This window comes from Stegostoma tigrinum, chromosome 29, assembly GCF_030684315.1.
Source record: "Stegostoma tigrinum isolate sSteTig4 chromosome 29, sSteTig4.hap1, whole genome shotgun sequence".
NCBI classification, from domain to species: domain Eukaryota; kingdom Metazoa; phylum Chordata; class Chondrichthyes; order Orectolobiformes; family Stegostomatidae; genus Stegostoma; species Stegostoma tigrinum.
Genome location: NC_081382.1, coordinates 26647892 through 26667253, shown reverse-complemented (window position 1 = coordinate 26667253; position 19362 = coordinate 26647892). Strand labels below are relative to the sequence as shown.

At 43.1% G+C, this 19362-nt stretch overlaps 1 long non-coding RNA gene across 1 annotated transcript; it reads left to right on the top strand.

The window, feature by feature from the left end:
- The first annotated feature begins 972 nt into the window (after nt 1-972).
- LOC125465544 (uncharacterized) lies at nt 973-5617 on the top strand. The gene is made up of 2 exons (XR_007250274.2): nt 973-1086; nt 5243-5617. It is a non-coding gene; the product is annotated as an uncharacterized LOC125465544 (long non-coding RNA).
- Nucleotides 5618-19362: the final 13745 nt, after the last annotated feature.

The window sequence follows — 19362 nt, the reverse complement described above, 5'->3', positions numbered from 1 at the left end:
AAGGTGGGCATCCCTAGAAGAGGCTCTGCAGTCGGGCTATAACTCACTGATGGTGCAACAGACTTTAGGGACTGAATGGCTTATTCCTGTTCCAGGAGTCCTGCAGACAACCGGAACATTGAAGGAATGGCAACTCTTTTCATCACAAAAGGTGCCAGACAACTTTGTGGGAACTTCAATGACCACACAAGTACAGACGATGTGCTGATGCATCTGAGGAAATTCAACCATAGCTTTGAAGCCAAATGCTCTTTTGGCCTTACTAATCTGATTGGTTTAACTTGATAAATTGTCTCCCCCAACACAACATAGCATCAAATCTTTCTTTAAGGAGCAAAGAGCTGGCAAGTGAGAAATGTCACATGGATCTCCAGATGATCACGTGCATGAACCAGAGGAGAAAAATAAGTAACAATGTCACTTTTAAGGCTACAGGCATGTGTGCCTGCCATTTCCCATTGGCATCAACTCAGGTTCCATCACCACCTCCATACTGAAATATACGCTTTTGAAATAATTAGCACGCTGGTGACTCCACGGGCCTGAGCCTCTGATGAGTAGGGTGGTGCCTTCTGTAATTGTGAAGTTTCCATTTGCAACCTCCTCAAGCAAATTGAATGAAAGAAATGCTCAAACTCCCCAACCTGCGACACCATCGTAGCTTATCACTGCATCCCTCATAGCTGTGCCACCCACCTCACTGAAAAAGTTAAAGCCTTGCAGTACGCAAACAAGAGGCTAGAAAAACACAGAAAGCCAGGAAGCATCTGCAGGAAAGGAGAAGTCAACATTTTGGGTGTTACCCTTCCCCAGGACTCAAAGAAGTGTCCTGTTTGTCTACCTTGGAATGTAATATCTGCAGTTTTGTTATCTTTAACAAAGTCGTGTAGTAGTTAGTCCCTTTAAGACATAATTGGTGCGTGTGGAGTCATGTGACGTGATAGACCAATCAGGGATGGAGTATGGGAGCAAATTACCGCAGACATTGGAATCTGTACCGGAAACATCAAATGCTGGAGTTTGGAATCGGCAGCATCCGTGTAGGGATTTGCCCAACATTTGATTTGGGGAGCAAGGCACGTAAAGGTTATGTAATGTACTCAGTAAATAAGTGTTATTAATTGTATTAAATCATTGTGTTCTATAAGTTAACTGGCAGAGCCAAACTTTGAAATTGTTACTGTGATGATGAGGTAAAGGCTAGCAAGTCAGAATGCAAGAAGAAAATCTGAATGCAAAAGTTGCACGACAATTACAGACAGGTCCAGGCTACGAAGGGAACAGTCAAATGCCTCTCTTCGTAAAGTTAGGGCCATACAAAGCAGCTACAGAAGTTTCAGTACTGTATGTAGAAACGTAAAACGCTTTTCCGTGTAAATGAAAAAGAGGGGAGGAGAAACGCAGTGATTTGATTAACTGCAAATGGGACACAGATTCCCAGTCTGATTCAAAGCTGAACATCCCAGGATGCCGTGATACCAAAACATTTACAGAGTGCGTAGAGTTACTTACAGAACACTATCTCCCCAAGCCTCCAATCATTTTACAGCATTACAAATTTAATTCGATTGGTACAGCCCTGGCGAGATCATCGTCGTCTTCACTACGAGGCTTTAGGAGATTGCAGAGCATTGCAGTTTTGGGTCTGCGTAAAGAGATAGTTCAGTCTGTTGCATTAACAATGAAGCCATATAAAAAAAAAGCTTTCGGAAAATTTGAAAATAGATTTAAAAAGGTTGTTGTCTGTTTGTTTGTTTGTTTGTTTTAGCCATGAAGAATGTAGAGAAGGGTGCCCAGGAGTTACAACGTCTCTGAGCAGTGTAGTCCTCCAGTTAAGATAAGAAACCACAAGCAGCGTTGGTAGGCAAGGAAGTTAATAAGGGAACAGTAAAAGCCATAAGTTCACAACTCTTGAATAGGTCCTGAGTGTGCAGTGTTTCAGTTGTTCGTGGAAGCCCGACCCTTGACCTGTGCAGGTTTTAGAAAGCTAAATGCTTCTGATGTTGAATAAAAGGACATTTGAGGCTGAAGTGCAAGTTTAATCGTAGCCTGTTTAGCACTAGTATATCACCAGTGCACCGTGCCGAAGATGGTCCTGAGATGGAGAGGAAGTTTATGTCTCCCTCAGGGGTTAGCATTCTAACACCAATCTTTTATTTACAAATGCATAGCCTTTGGCAAAAACATCGCCTCTCACTGAGTCAGGCATTCATGGGCCTTTCATGTCAGCCAGGTCTTACTGATTGGACTGGATTAACAGCCTCAGTCTGGGAACTCATAGTCTATGAGGTCGAACTGGCCAACTTCTTTAAGGTGAATAGCAAAGGTCTTTTCCATAGGATGGGGGGAGTTAAAACTATGGGGCACATTTTTAAGGTGAGAGAAGAAAGATTTTAAAAGTATGTGACAGGGAAACATTTTTACACAGAATATGGTTCATTTGTGGAAAGAACTGCCAGAGAAAGTGGTGGATGCAGGTACAATTATAATATTTAAGAAACATTTGCAGAGCATTGCAATTTTGGGTCTGAACCCTTTCCAGTTCCACAACATCCTTCCTGTAGCAGGGATACCAAAACATGAATTTCATGCAGTATTCCAATAGTGGCCTAACCAATGTCCAGTACAACATGACCTCCCAACTCGTATTCTCAATGCGCTGACCTATAAGGCAAGCATACCAAATGTCTTCTTCACTATCCTATCCACCTGCGACTCCACTTTCAAGGAACTATGAACCTGCACTCAAGGTCTCTTTGTTCAGAAACACTCACAAGGACCAAACCAAGAAGTGTATAGGTCCTGCCTTTATTTGCCTTTCTAAAATGCAACACCTCACATTTATCTAGATTAAACTCTATCTGTCACTCCTTGGCCCATTGGCACATCTGATCATTACTCTCAAGCAATCTTCTTTGCTGTACACCATACTTCAAATTTTAGAGTCATCTGCAAACTTACTAACCATATCTCCTATGGTCACATGCAAATCATTTCTATAATTGACGAAAAGCAGTAGACCCACTTCTTGTGGCACACTGCTGATCACAGGCCTCCAGTCTGAAAAGCAATCCTCCACCATCACCCTCTGTCCTCTACCTTCAAGTCAGTTCTGTGTCCAAAAAAGCAGATTTTCCATCTATTTTGTGTGAGCTAACCTTGCTCACCAGTCTATCATGAGGAACCTTGTTGATCACCTTCCTGAAGTCATCTCAATCATGTCCACTGCTTTGCCCTCAATCTTCCTTGTTACTTCTTCAAAAAACTCAATTAAGTTCATGAAGCACGATTTCCCACAAACAGCCATATTGACTATCCCTAATCAGTCTTAGTCTTTCCAAATACATAAATTCTGTCCCTCAGGATTCCCTCCAATAACTTGCCCACGACCGATATCCGGCTCACCAGTCTGTAGTTCCCTAGCATTTCCTTACCACTTCTCTTAAATAGAGGCACCACGTTTGCCAACCTCCAGTCTTCTGGCACCTTGCCTGTGGCTATTGATGATGCAAATATTGCAGCAAGGAGCCCAGCAATCACCTCCCTTGCTTCCCACAGTTTTAGAATATACCTGATCAGGTCCCAGGGATTTGTCCATCTTTATGCATCTTAAGTTGTCCAGCACCACCACCTCTGTAATATGAACATTTTTCAAGATGTTGCTATTTATTTCCCCACATTCTATAGCTTCCATGTCCTTTTCCACCGGTAAACTCTGATACAAAATATTCATTAGTATCCCCCATCTCTTGCAGTTCCACACATAGGTGGTGTTTATGCTCTTTAAGGGGCCCTGTTCTCTTCTTAGTTACCCTTTTGTCCTTCATGTATTTTGATGTACCTGTATGTGAACTCTTTATAATTCATGTACAAGAATAAGAATATCTGTCTGTACTGCAGCATCCCACATCTCTCCTTTAATGATATTCTGCCTTTTCATTCTTCCTGTCAGAGCGAAAAGCCTCACATTTTCTCACATTACATCCACCCTGCCGAATCTTTGTCCCCTTGTATAATGTATCGACAGTCCTGTTCAGATTTTGTATCATCTTCACAACATACTTGCCTACCAATCTTTGTGTTCTATTAAAGTTAGCTAAAATACAGATGGTTTCTTCATCCAAGTCATTAATATAGATCAATATCGTTGAAGCCCAACACTAATCGCTCAGGCACTTTGGACATTAGTTTGCCAACCTGCAACCAAATTATTTCCATTCTCTTTTTCCTGTAAGTTAGCCGTACTCCTCTATGTTCTAATGCATTTTGATTTCTTCATTGAGGATTGGAAAATGTAGTAAAAGGGATGTGAACCTACTCCTCTGCATGCTTTTCAGTACCCATGCAGAATTCAGAACAGGTACTCCCTTTGAGTCTGACACAGATAAAATTGTCTAACTACTCTGGAGCAAGGAGCAGTAAAATAAAAAGCTGGAAATCTGAAACAAAAACAGAAATTGCTAGAGAAACTCAGCAAGTCTGGCAGCATCTATGGAAAGAAAGCAGAGTTATAGTTTTGAGCCAATGTAATTCGATTCTGAGCTTGTGGCACAAAAAGATAGTACATCTGACGCCAGATCAGAAGATTGCGTATTCAAATCACGTCAGACTCACGGTGCTTAATGGAAACTGAACTTCTTGTTTTGGGTAGTTAGCACTGCTGCCTCATAGTGCCAGGGACCCAGGTTTGATTCCACCCTTGGGAGACTGCCTGTGTGGAGTTTGCACATTCTCCCTTTGTCTGTGTGGGTTTCCTGTGGGTGCTCTGGTTTCCTCCCACAGTCCCAAGATATGCAGGCCAGGTGGATTGGCTATGCTAAATTGCCTGTGGTGTTCAGAGATGTTTCGGGGAGTTATAGGGGGATGGGTCTGGGTGGGATGCTCTGACGATCAGTGTGGCCTTGTTGGGCTGAAGGGCCTATTTCCTCACTGAGGGGACTCTATGATCTAATCACTGTGTAGGGTTTGAAAGAAGCAGCAATAACTGTTAATGGTATAAGCGGTTTCCTGCATTGAAAGGGACAAGGAGAAACTGTTACAAAGCAATTAAAAGCAAAATGCTGATTAACCATCCCCAGGAAGAAGGAGTCAAACTAACATGAACGGGAGGTTATCTGGGAGAGAAGAAGTAACAACTGCTTGATTGCTTGCTGCCTTGTGACAGATAGGCAATTAAAATTGCCTGCATAAGGAGTGTCCTGAGGTGAAACGGTTGATAACTGCAAAGTTGTGTTTCGAACAGATATTAAAAACCAAATGTAACAAGGAACAGGGAGGCTATTCCTGATAAGGAGGCAAGACTTGATGACTCCAGAAGTGAAATCAATGACATGGATGAAATACTCTGAAGAACCATCAATAATATCGCATCGGAAATTTCACAAGACAGAAAAATCCGATATGAATTCAACTTTAAGATTCTTCATTAGTAGAACTCTGAGGAACCTCACTGCACAAGGATCAAACTCTGGACTCCCAGAGACAGACACTGTTGTTCAGAATGATAGCTAACTTCCACCATTAATTAGGTAACAGTTAAGTTGAGTTGTGAGGCTTAACTTGCTAACTTGAGGGGTCTTATTTTGGTTGCTAAATGCAATAAAGTTTAAATAATTGATTCAGTATTTGATTGTCTGAGAGATTTCTTAATAAGTAGCTGAATTAATGTAGATTGTGATCATTTACACACAACACCAGTGACCCTTCTTCAGAACAGTCCCTACTTCCCCGCTATTAGAACATAACCCTCTCCCACCCATCCCAGACTCAACTCTCACTCACACCCCATTCCTGGATTCTGGACCTCAGCCTCCCATTCCAGGATATTAGTTAGCTGCTTCCACTTCTCTGGTGGTTTCCTCATTGCCAGCATTTACTTACCCTGCTTGCCCCTTGATATCCCCAAATTTCCTGGAAAAATTCACTCAGAGAAGAGTCCAATCAGAGAAAAGTTATCCCTGTAAATAGGAAGTAATTGGTGAGGAGTTTCTCCTCCAATCACAGGTTGTTTCTCTCTCACATTTATTGATAGTTTATGACTTTGGGGATATGGGAATTGGGGGTATGTTAGGGTGCATTTTTGAGTGGATGGCTGCAAGTCCTATTGAATAAAACTACATACTTATTGTTAGCTTGTGATTTTATGTCGAGCTTGGAAGCAATTCTGTATCTTTGAAGTGTTTTCTCCAACGTGGCCAATCTCAAGTTGTATTTGGTAAATCACTGAAATTAAATCTGCCAGCTGGTATTATTTCTCCTGCCATTAATTTCTTGAGGGCTTCAATATTATTATAAAGCATTTTAATTCTGTTTTTCTGCTTTAATCTCTTTACCACTTAAATTCTATTGACACCTGACATAGATTCCATTGACAAGTGTGGGTTTCTAGGAGCTGTCACACTTAGAAGTTCAGCTAGAAGCAAATGGACATTGGAGATCCAGGCATAAAGTTTAAAAACCCAGTTGGGCAAGGGGAAAGCTTTATATCGCAGACTGACTGAGGGTTAAGGTTAGAAAGGAATGCTTACAACTCACAATGACCATTGATCCTTCAGCAATTGCAAAGCTGTGTTCTTTTTGTTGCCTTAATACTTTAAAATTAGCCGCGGAGCAATTCTGTATCTCAGCATTGCTTACTGGGGGGTTATCTGCATTTTTGTCATTCAAGAAAAAATTCCCTCCTTCTGCAGGCAAAATTGAGGATTCCTGCTTTATCGTGGGCACAATAAATAAATTCTTGTCTTTCTCAGAATAATAAACAGTGCCTGTTCTTTTTGTAAGTTTCCAAATAAAGCCTGATGCCTATAGATTTAATAAATACTTCTTGTCTAAACTTTGATTTAAATTATGGATGTCCTGCTCTTATAATTGCTTCAACAGTCTTCTTACTATCTTTTTCTGTCAAACTGTGTCTGTTTAGGGCTTTAAATTGCCCCTTTGTCATCTTAATTTTTAGCTGAATTTAAATTACTCCTTTGGCCCTTGATTTTCAACTTGCTGTGCCTCGTGATGTCTGCTTGCTGAAGGATCAACGGTCATTGTGAGTTGTAAGCATTCCTTTCTAACCTTAACCCTCAGTCAGTCTGCGATATAAAGCTTTCCCCTTGCCCAACTGGGTTTTTAAACTTTATTCCTGGATCTCCAATGTCCATTTGCTTCTAGCTGAACTTCTAAGTGTGACAGCTGATAGAAACCCACACTTGTCAATGGAATCTATGTTTGCCAGGCGTAAATAGCTTATAGTTCACGCTTAGTTCTGTGCTTCTGTTGCTAGGTCTGAAGTAAAAGTCTTTATCATTAAGTGTTTCAGTCATAGTCATTTGCATGGCAACAGACCCTTCGGTCCAACCCAGTTGAACATAATCCCAAACTAAGCTAGTCCCACCTACCTGTTCCTGCCCCATATTCTTCCAAACCTTTCCAGTTCAGTTACCCATCCAAATGTTTTTTAAATGTTTGTAATTGTCCCCGCATCCACCACTTCATCAGGAAGTTCATTTCCATACGCAAACCACCCTCTGTGTAAAAAATTTGCCCCTTACATCTTTTGTTAAAATCTCCCCTCGCTTAAAAATATGCCCCCTAGTCTTGAAATTCCCTCTCTTCTGGAAAAGACAACTACCATCTATCCATACCTCACATTATTTTATAAACTTCTATCAGGTCACCTCTCATACTGCTACTCTCCAGTGAAAGAAGTCCCAACCTATCCAGCCTTCCTTATAACTCAAACCTTCCATATCTGGCAACATCTTGTTAAATCTGTTCTGAACCCTCTCCATCTTGATAATATCCTTCCTATAACTGGGCGACCAGAACTGGACATGGTATTCCAAAAGAGGCCTCACCAATGTCCTGTTCAACCTCCAGATAATGTTGTTTCACCCTTGTTGACCTTTTCAGAAGTTTGTCCATAGACTGTATGACTGTTCCTATATTGTAACTGCCAACTGTCTGTAGAAATAATTCTTAAAATCTTTAAGCTGTAAGTGGAAATTTGTTCTGGGCTCACAGGATATTCATTCTGAACAGTTACATCACATTCCGGTCTGCACCATTACCTAGCACGTTGTACCTGTTGTGATAATTTGCTACCTCCGTTGCCTTTGGGACATTAGGCTTACTTATTTTGCAGTGGTAGAGGAAAATCAAGATACTCTTATCTTATGCAATTTGCATGATATTGTATGATACATGAGTAAGTTAGACAGTGTTATAAGGCTCATGAAAAGATGACTATCATCAGATTGAGTATAGCAAACAAAGTCTCTAACACTAACCAATCTTTTCACAAACATTCTCTAAAACAACAGTAAGTAATAGTCACACAACACAAATGCCAGGCAATGACCATTTCAAACAAGACATAATTTAACTACATCTTCTTGCTAAATTCCTTCCCCCACCCCCAAAATCAACATCCTGGGTCCTAGGAGTGACAAGAAACTGAACTGAACCAGTCATATAAATATTAACAATTGCAACTGCAATTCTGAGGTGAGTAAATCATTCTGTGGCTCCCCAATGCTTTCCCATCATCTGCAAGGTGAAAGTCAGATGTGTGATAGAGTGTTTTCCACTTGTCTGGATGGGTACAGCTCCAACAAGACTTAGCAGGCTCGACAACATCCAGGACAAGAAAGCCCACTTGACTGGAACCCCATCCATCAAATTGCCTTCAATATTCAATCTCTTCAGCAATGCACACTGGTTGCTGCGTATACTATCTCCAAGATGCACTACAGCAATAATACAAGGGTCCATAGAAAGTACCTTCCAAAATACCAAGCATGACAAAAGCAGGTGGTGCTTGAAACCACTATCTGCAAGTTCACCTCCAAATAAGACAACATCCTGACTTAGAACTATGTCACCATTCCTTCACTGTCACCGGATCTCATTGCCATCATCTGCAGGGCAATTATTAATGGGCATTAAGCTAACATAGTCAGGGATGCCCTGACCCCATAAACGTACATATGAAAAAAGCAAAGGCAGAAAGAGTGCTGACAGGTTAACTTCAGAATGGGCACAGTACCACACTGGAAGAGATTAAAGATAAGCAAAATTAATCATTTTAAATTTAGGGTGGTGAGGACCCTGACGTCAGTGAAGGCTAACGGGACCGGGGTGATTGACAAATGTAACTTAATGTGATAGTTTTACGGAATCACTTTACAAAGAATTTAGAATGGAGTATGTATAGGAGATGAGTTAATTTATCAAGTTAGTCTGCAAATAAAAGGTATTTTTGATTTTTAAAACAAATGATTGTTTTATGCCATTTATGCCAGATAGCCTGTGGTAAGTGTAGAAGTACGCACTGTTGTGATATGTCCTTAATCCTCAACTCCTCTACTGTGGTTGATAGGGCCCTTGATTTCATGACTGTTTATCTCCCACAAAATTGCCTTCACCTTTGCTTTCTCTCCCAGCTCCATGATAGGGTTTCATTTGCTCTCATCTTCCACAATGAATGGAACTGTGCCTGCCATTTCTGCCACAACCAGCACAATACCACCAAGTTGAGGGTGACATAGTGGCAATCTCACTTGGTTAGTAATCTAGATGCCCAGGCTAAAGCTCTAGGAACATAGATTCAAATGCCATTAATTTAAGTTCAAATAATGAATCTGGAATTGAAAGCTAGGCTCAGTAATGGTGATCATGAAACGATCATTGATTGCTGTAAAAACCCATCTTTAGAGAAAGAAATCTGCTGGCCTTACCTAGACTTCCTAATTTGTGACTCTATACTCACAGTAATGTGGCTGACTCTTGAAAGCTTTCTGCAGTGGCCTAATAAACTGCATAGTTAAAGGACAATTCAAGATAGACAACAAATGCTGTCTTTGCTAGTGCTGTTCAGCATTCCAAACTACTGCTCCCTCTGTGTTATTTTTGTTCACCTTTTTACTATAAGACCACAGACCATTAGATATAGGAGCAGAATTAGGGCTTTTGGTCTATCCAGTCTACTGATGGCTTCACGGCTCATGGCTGATAAGTTTCTCAACCCCATTCTCCTACCTTCTCCCTGTAACCCTTGGTCCACTTACTAAGCAAGAACTTATTTCTATCTTAAAGACACTCAGTGACTTGGCTTCCGTAGCCTCTGTGACAATGGGTTCCACAGATTCATCACCCTCTGGCTGAAGAAATTCTTCCTCTACTCAGTTCGAAAGGACCGTCCCTTCACTCTGAGGTTGTGCCTCTGGGTTCTAGTCTGTTCTACTCATGGAAACATATTTTCCACATTCACTCTATCCAGGTCTCTCATCCTTCAAGTACACACCCAGATTCCTCAATATTTCATATGACAAGCCCTTCATTCCCAGGATCGTTCTAGTAAACCACCTCTGGACTCCCTCCAAAGCCAGCACATCATCTTAATTATGGAGCTGAAAACTGCTCACAATATTCCACATGTGATCTCATTAGTCTTATAGAGCCTCAGCAGTACAACCCTGCTGTTGAATTTTAACCCTCTCAAAGTGACTTTGCCTTCCCAACTGTCAGCTGAATCTGCATGTTAACCTTAAGAGAATCCTGAAATAGGACTCTTAAGTCCCTTTGTCCTTCAGATTTCTGAACCCTTTCCCCATTTAGAAAATAGTCTATGTCTCCATTCTTCCTACCAAAGTGCATAACTTCAAACTTTCTTACGTTGCCTTTTTTATTCACTCGTGGGACATGGGCATCACTGGCTGGCCATTCCTAGTTACACTTGAGAAAGTGGTGGTGAGCTCTCTACTTGAACTGCTGCAGTCCACATGCTGTAGGTTGACCCACAATCCCCCTAGGTAGGGAATTCCAGGATTTTGACCCAGTGACAGTGTAGCAACAATGATATATTTCTAAGTCAGAGTGGTGGCTGGCTTGAGTTGATTTGATTTTATATGATTTAGACTTTATTGTCAAGTACAGGACTACAACAAAACACTTTCAAAATTGCCACACATGGTGCCATGTTGGGTACAAGTACCTAGGTACAAAACATTAAGAAAAAGATAGAAAGAAATAAAGAACAAAGTTAAAAGTTAAAACATTATGGTCACTCTTTGTATAGTGTAAAAATTTTTTAGAAAGCACAAGTTAAATATTACAGTCCTTCTTAGTTTTGAGTCTTGCTTAGCTGTGGACTTCCCACAACAGCTCGATCTCCACTTTGGTAGACTTTCCTTGCACTAACTCCATCTTTCCTGCTCTTGTCGTCACTGCAGAGGGAATCTCCACTGCTGCGTTGGGCTTGCTCCTGGGATCTCAGACCACCAAAGTCCCGATGCAGGCCTACAGACACTGCCACACACTGGCCTGCCAACTCCCCGATCCAGGCACCATCCACGCTGGGCCTTGGCCTCCCCTTCATTCCGCGTGCCTATCCTTGGAGTCACTTTTGCTCTGCCCTCCAGGCATCGGAAACTCATCAAGAATCCCGGGCCAGGCCCTCAGCGGCTGCCTCACTCTGGACACCTAGCTGAATGCCAAATTCAATGAGCCCAATACCGCCGCTGCCTCTCTCCGGAAGGTAAGTTAGTAGAAACTTGGAGGCAAACTTGCAGGTGGTAGTGTTCCCAAGTGTCTGCTGCCCTTATCCTCTAGACAGAGGTCGTCATGGATTTGGAAGATGCTGTCTAAGAGGCTTTGGTGAATTTCCACAGTGCGTGGATGCTTGTGGGTGTGGTGCCAATTATGCAGGCTGCTTTGTCCTGGGTGACATAAAGCTTCTTGACTGTTGTTTGAGCTGCACCTATCTAGGCAAGTGAGGAGTATTCATTCACATTCCTGTCTGTGCCTTGTAGATGGTGGACAGCCTTTGGTGAGTCAGTATTCCTAGACTCAACCTCTCTTGTAGCCACTGTGGGATGTGTCCAGTTGAGCTTCTGGTCAATCCCAAGGATGACGATAACGGCAGATTCAGTGATGGTAACACCATTGAATGTGAAAGGATGCTGATTATTATTGTCTCTTGCTGGAGATGATCATTGGATGGCATTTGTGTGGCACGAATCTTACTTGCTAGTTGTCAGCCCAAGCCTGGATCATGTCCAGATCTTGTTGCATTTTAACATGGACGGTTCAGTATCTGAGGAGCCGTGAACATTGCGCAATCATCTATGAACATCCCCACTTCTGACCTCATGATAGAGGGAAAGTCATTGATGAAGTAGCTGAAGGTGGCTGGGCCCTGGACACTACCCTGAGGAACCCCTGTAGAGATGTCCTAGAGCTGAGACGACTGACCTCCAACAACCACAACCATCTTTCTATATGCTAGGTATGACTTTAACCAACAGAAACTTTGCTACCTGACATCCACTGATTCCAGTTTTGCTCCTTGATATCACCTCTTAGTATGTTTCCTTTTCCTTGGGATGAATTTTTGCTGTGCTTTCTGAATTACCCCAGAAACTCCTGCCACTGATGCTCCACTATTTTCCAGCTGGGCTCCCCTTTAGATCAACTCTGGCCAGCTCCTCCCTCATGTCTTTGCAGTCACCTTTACTCAATTGTAATACCATTACATCTGATTCCTCTTCCTTTTATATTATGGCACTGTTCTCTGGGGTTGCTTCACCTTAAGCTCCCTAATCAAGTCTGCCTCATTATATCTTGTCAAATCCACTGTTCATCAGTGGGCTGTACCACAAGGTGCTCTAAAAAATACTCATAGACATTCCATGAATTCCTCTTCTCCAGATCCACTACCAACCTAATTTTCCCAGCCCGCCTCCATATTGAACTCCCCCATCATTGCTGTAATCATGCTTTCCTTACATGCCAAATGTATCTCCTGATCAATGTTCTTCCCACATCATGACTGCTGCTAAGAGGCCTTTTCACAACCCCAATTATGGTCTTTTTGCCTTCGTGGTTCCTCATCTCCACTCACATAGATTCTATGACTTCCAACTCTAAATTACTTCTTGCTATCAATTTAATTTCATTTCTTACTAACAAGGCCACCCACCCGCTTTGGCCATCTGCTTGTCCTTTTGATAGGACACAATTGTTGGATATTTAGTTTCCAGCTGTGATCCCCTTGAAGCCACGTCTCTGTGATACCCACAACATTGTACCTGCCAATTCTAATATGGCAACAAGCTCACTTCCCTTGTTTCATAGACTGCATGCATTTCAGTACAACACCCTCAATCCAGTGTTGAGTTCTTCCCTTCTCATAGTTGTCTCCTTATCTGCTGTGTCTGAAGTTGGATTCCTGACACCCTCTATGGTCTCTGTCCTAATACTTCTTCTGGAAACTTTTATAATCTCTCCTCAGCACCTTGCTTTAACTAGTTTGAAGTCCTGTTGACTTCGATTTGCACTATTGTGCATTTGTGCATTAAGATACAAAGCTTTGTGCATTAGTACACAAAGCCTTTAAGTTTGTTCCATTATCCAGTTTCCCTACACTTTTATGGTTCCTTGGTACAATATGATATTCATGCACTTTGTCCCATCCTTTTATTTTCTGGTAACAATCTACCCCATCACTAACCAGCAATCCTATCTTCTCCTTTCCCTTTGATTTTATCATTTTCCACATGACTTGTCATCACACCCTTCTATCCCTGACCACTGCCCTAATTCAAGATAGTTAATCTAAGTAGTATGACTGTCTCCTGCAACACAGCATCCCAGTAGTTCTCTTCCTCTCTGATGTGTCGCAGTATTCAAACCTCAGACTTCAGCTCGTCAACTCTGAGCTGGAGTTGCTCAAGCAGCCAACACTTGCTACAGATGTGGTCACTATGAACCTCAATGAGATCTACCAGCTTCCACATTATGTAGGTACAACACATTATTTGCTCTGTGTCTCTATGTTATTTACCCAGTTCCTCATTTGCTTTTCTAAAAAAAATCTTACTGGTCTTTTAATTTACAATCTGTAAATATTTATCCCATTCACCTCAATCTGAAAGGAACCTATAGTAAGAAGATAGTCAAATTAGCAACTATTACTACCCAAGTAACTTACAGTTTTCTTGTGACATTACTGTTCGTTTTGTGCTGGGCTCCCCATCCTGGGCTTCAATTAACCCTGTTAGAAAAAAACACTTACAAACTACGCGCCAAAAGAACAAGCAAAAAGCACCTCTTCCCTTTTGCACTACATACTCACTTGGGCTGTGTCTCACTCCAGATGAAATCTCCTCTTCCTGACTGTGGAAAGCTTCTTCCTCAAAGCATAATCATTGTTTTTCCATGTAGGCACAGCAGATGCAACACCTACTCTTTCACCAAATTCCATGACTCCAAACACTCCTCCCGGTAAGATAGAACTTTTTCTCAGTAGCGTAGTATAATGATTGCTCACAATGTGGCATCTTCTAAATTAGGCAATTTAAATTGGTAACCACTTTGCTGATTCAATAACAATGACCGTGAACATCCAATTGAGCTGCCATTTAAATTCTTTGCCCCCGATCCTATTCTGAGCTCACTATCCTCGGCCTACAACGGTTCAAATGAAACTCAATGGAGGCTTGAATAACAGTAACATCATGATTTAATTTACAAGTTCCAGACTCAGCGATCACAATTTTAGGTTAAAGCCTTAGCTCCCATTTTTTCATACAGCATTTGTCAGCTGTGATTCTGCTGTTATGATTTACAGTTGTCGTCTATCAATTGTTTGTTTCTTGTCTTATCACCTGTTTTGCCTTGACACTATCCATTTCTTCATTTAATCACTCCTTTCACTGGTACTTTGGGTTCTTCATTTCTCCCTTCCCATGTCTCTTGCTTAAGGCCTGTTAAGGAACTGAAACATTAATGATTTCACTGTCCATAAATGTTGCCTGAAATTCTGAATATTTCCAGTAATTTTTGTTCAGATGAATAAACCGGGACAATCAGTTCAAAATTGATTTAATTACTACACCAGGAGCAGATTGGCAAGAACTTGTTTCATTAAATTGCTTTTTCTTCACTTGATGGTATTTTTATATTGCATTTTTGATTTATAGACATTATTTCCAGTGTCTTTAGTCAACTTCTTAGTGTTCAAGTCTTTCAGAAGTTTGTTTCTTAGAGTTTTATAGGTCAGTGTCATTATAATTGAGAAGTCATTGTTAAGTAATTTATGGTCAGGATCTCAGTGATTGGAGGTCATTGGATTGATTATCATGGCAGGCCACCAGGGACCAATGATTTGCACGATGTTCCGGATGGAAACTTGGGAACCCTTGATGCATTTTAGATAACTATGTGAGCAAGAAGTGCCATCAATTGTTCAACTCAAGTTCCCAATTTCAGAGCTGTGTCGAGAAGTCTGATATTTTTGTAAGAGGTACATTCTAGAGGTGATCATTCCTACAGCTGCTTTCATCGAACAATGACCACCCGAGAGGATAGGAGGAAGTTACAGGCAGGAATTTCCCCAAGTCAGCTAACTCAGTTTTCACTTGTGAGAACCAGAGAGGGTGGCAACTCCTTGCAGGAATGCAGTCAAAGCCAAACCCTACCTCCCTGGGAGATTTGGCCATATGGTTCAGAAACAGCTTCTTTCAGGTCGTTATCAGATTCGACTCTAGCCTCAAATAATGTAACTTGCAATGTAGCCTCTAAGTCTTCTTGATATGTACATCCTTTGCTTGCTGTGATCTTCCTGTACAACGCGTAAACAAAGCTTTTCACTGTATTTCGGTGCATGTGACGTTAAAATTAATCGATCAGGATAACAAGTAGTAATGACATGACATATTTGATAATTGAGGGCACAAATAAGCATCTCCGTATCATAAATTGAGTCCTGAATGATATGTTTTCCACCATCTCAACCAGGTACCAGGTTAAAAGATAATCCGGTTGGTCACACCTTGAAAGTGGATGGGAAACTATCCAGATGAAAATGATCAGTTTTGAGATCAATGACAGAGGTGTTCAAGATCGTAAGAACAGAGGAGAAAAAAAGCATCAACAAAGAAGAATCAACAACAATAAAGTTAGAAACATTCCCAAAACTGACTAGATCAGCATAAATGTCAAACTCTCCCCTTAGCTCTATTTATTCCAAGGAATATAAGTCCATTATAAACAATCTCTCTCTCCATAATTTAATCCTTCTAGCTATGAAAACAATCTGTTTAGCACTTCTTCCAAGGTCAATTTATTCATTCCAAATTGCTATTTCCAGAACTATATGCCAGACACCTGAAGTTATCTAACCAGGAATTCTTTTGCTGTAGAAAATCTTCGTCACCTTTTAATTGTTCAGCACCTTAAATTCAAAGCTTGGTCTTTGTGATTACTTTTTCTGTATCTGATCACTGTATTTTAGTGGTTGGTGTATTTGAACACCTAAATTTCTTTGGACTTTCAGTGTTCCTTACCTAATCACAATTTAGAAGCTATCTGCCAGCTCATCACTCAATCGACATCTGTTTGTAATTTTATGCTGTCAATCTCTCTTAATATCATTGTGTCACCAGCCAATTTGGATAAATAGTTTACTTTTGTGTTAAGTTTATGGCGAATTTATCTTGATTAATTATCAGCACATATGGTTGCTCTCTCCTTAGAGAGAAAGATGACCGGTGGTAGTTTAACCTGAGGTTACCAAGCCTCAGACAAGTAGAGAGGTTGAGAGGGAGAGTCCTTCATGTTAATATCAGCTGGTGCAGGAATTGAACTTATGCTGTTGGTATCACAAAGTAGCCATCAAGCCTAGTGACCTAATAGAAGTAAAGTTGCTGTCATTCCTGCAAACTACAGAACTGCTCTCTCATTAAGAAAAATTGGAAATAGTTGAAGCTTCTGCACCAATCCTTGTGGAGCACTAGTAATTTATTTCCAATTCCAGCATGTACCCATTATTCTGATACCGTAGGAAAGATATTGTTAAACTTGAAAAGGTTCAGAAAAGATTTACAAGGATGTTGCCAGGATTGTAGGGTTTGAGCTTCAGGGAGAGGCTGAAAAGGCTGGGATTTTTTTCCCCTGAAGCGTCAGAGGCTGAAGGGTGACCTTATAGACGTCTATAATAATAATGAAAGGCACGGACAGGATGAATAGCTAAAGAGTAGGGGAGTCTAAAACTAGAGGGCATAGGTTGAAGGTCAGAGGGGAAAGATTTAAAAGGGACCTAGAGGGCAACGTTTTCATGCAGAGGGTGGTGTGCTTATGGAACAAGGAGGTGGGAAGGCAGGTACAGTTACAACATTTAAAAGGCGTACGGATCATTATGTACATAGGAAAAGTTTAGAGGGATATGGGCAAAATGCTGGCAAATCAGAATAGGTCAGATTGGGATATCTGGTCAGTGTGGATGAGTTGGACTGAAGGGCCTATATCTGTGCTGTATACACCTATGATCTTGTGAACTCTTTCTGGCTCAGACCAAGTGTAGTAACTCTTCTTATCAGCGTGGACCGAGAAGAGGATAGAGCGACTGTGTCAGAGGCGGAAGAAAGACGCCGGGTTGTCTGTGCATCCTTGCAACCAGTGGATCTTAATGCTGGCTTCAGCCTAACGCTGGTTCAGGGGAACAGCGGACCTGCAACGATGGCTGCGGCGAGTGCTCGTGCTCCGGGACAGGGAGTCCGGAACATTGTCCGAGTTTCTGTGAAGAAAGTGGATGAAGGTGCACCTATGAAATGCACTTTCTTCGTGAAGAGGGTCCTGTTGGACTGCTGTGGGTTTGCTGCAGCGGACATTTACTGCCTGCAGGATTTCCCCGGGGGAGGATTCTTTGATGTAAGCTTCCGGAGTGCCAAGCTTTGCGAGCACTTCCTGGAGGTATTCAAGGAGAAAGGAGGTGAAGGCCCCCTCTCTGTATTGACCGCTGTCCCACTGTTTGTGATGCCAGCACAGAGGAGCCGTATGGTGACTGTACACATGTACAACCTGCATGTGCCAGCAGTTGTTGTCCTGACCTTCCTTGGAAGGTACGTGAAGGTGGAAGGGGACCTAACTGACATCATGGACTCCTTTGGCATCTGTACCAGTAAGAGGCAGGTCAAGGTCACGCTGAGGATGGGCATGGACGGGAACGTCGTACACCCACCGTCCAGCTTCGCGATCGGTGGGAGCAAGGGCTACCTGACCTACGCAGGGCAACCCAAAGACTGCCATGCCTGTGGTAGGTCAGGTCACGTGGCAGCCGACTGCAAAGCCACCATCTGCAGGAACTGCAGGGAGGAGGGAAACCTTGCAAAGGATTGCCCGAAGGAAAAAAACTGCAACCTTTGCGGGGAAGCAGGCCACCTCAATTGGGCATGCCCACAGCGGGGGACCACCTATGCCCAGGTTGCCGGCAGGGGCAATATGGGGCAAGCACCCCTGGAGGAGAGGAAGACACCAGGCCCCTGCAGGGATACGCGCCCCCCCCCGCCCCCAGCGTACAGGAGGGCCAAGCCCCGCAGGATGGACCTGAGGCCAGTGAGGCACCTCTGCAGACTCCGCTCCCCTCCCGACAACCCAGAGTCGATGGAGGAGGTGACAGGTGACCCAGGGAGTGGACGACGGTCCGGAAGGCGAGGAGGAAGGCGCGCCGGCGGGCCCCAGCACCGCAACCATCAGGCGGGAAGAGGCAGCTACGGGGGGGTGCTATAAGAGCTCCTCTGACGAGGGGGATTCGGAGGAGGGCCGCCCAAAACAGAAGTTGAAGATCGCCAGGTCGAAGGAGAGCAGCACCCCCTGCTTCCCGGTGACAGGGGATGTCCTGAGGCTCCCTCCGACACCCAGCCACAGCCGGGACCCCCAGAACCAGAGCTCCAGGTGACCAGGAGCAGCAGACCTTCAGGCGGGGAGCAGGAAACATGTCCCCAGCCTAACCCAGAGTTGGACTCTCCTGCCTCCGTACCCACTACGGGGGGATGCGATGTGGAAGGCAGCATGGACGGTTTCCTGAGCCCGGAGAGCGTCCAGCAGTTCGCCCGGGCAATGGGCATGCAGGGACTGCTGGAGGTGCTGGACCTTGGACTCGGGGAGGGTACCGTGGTCACTGCCCACAATGGGGGTACGAGTCGCGAGCGTTAATGTGCGCAGCGTCAAGTCTACCACACGATGTGTGTCCACGTTGGCCTACCTGACCACCGTCAAGGCAGACCTCCTGTTTCTGCAGGAGTGCGGGAATACCGCACCTCAGCAGGTACGGGAAATGTTCGGGCGCCTGGACCTGTGGGCCTTCAATTTGGTCAGGGGGTAACGGCTGTAGCACCTCAGGCCTTGCTATTCTGCTGCAGGGGTGCAACTTCACCATCTCACAAGTTCAGTAGGTGGTGGGAGGCCGCCTCCTAGTAATGGATGTCACCTACAAGAACGCTCCCCTGAGGCTGATCAACGTGTACACCCCAGCGGTGGCTCGGTGACATCGTCTCAGCCCGACATTCTGAGGATCAGCAGATCCTTCTATGC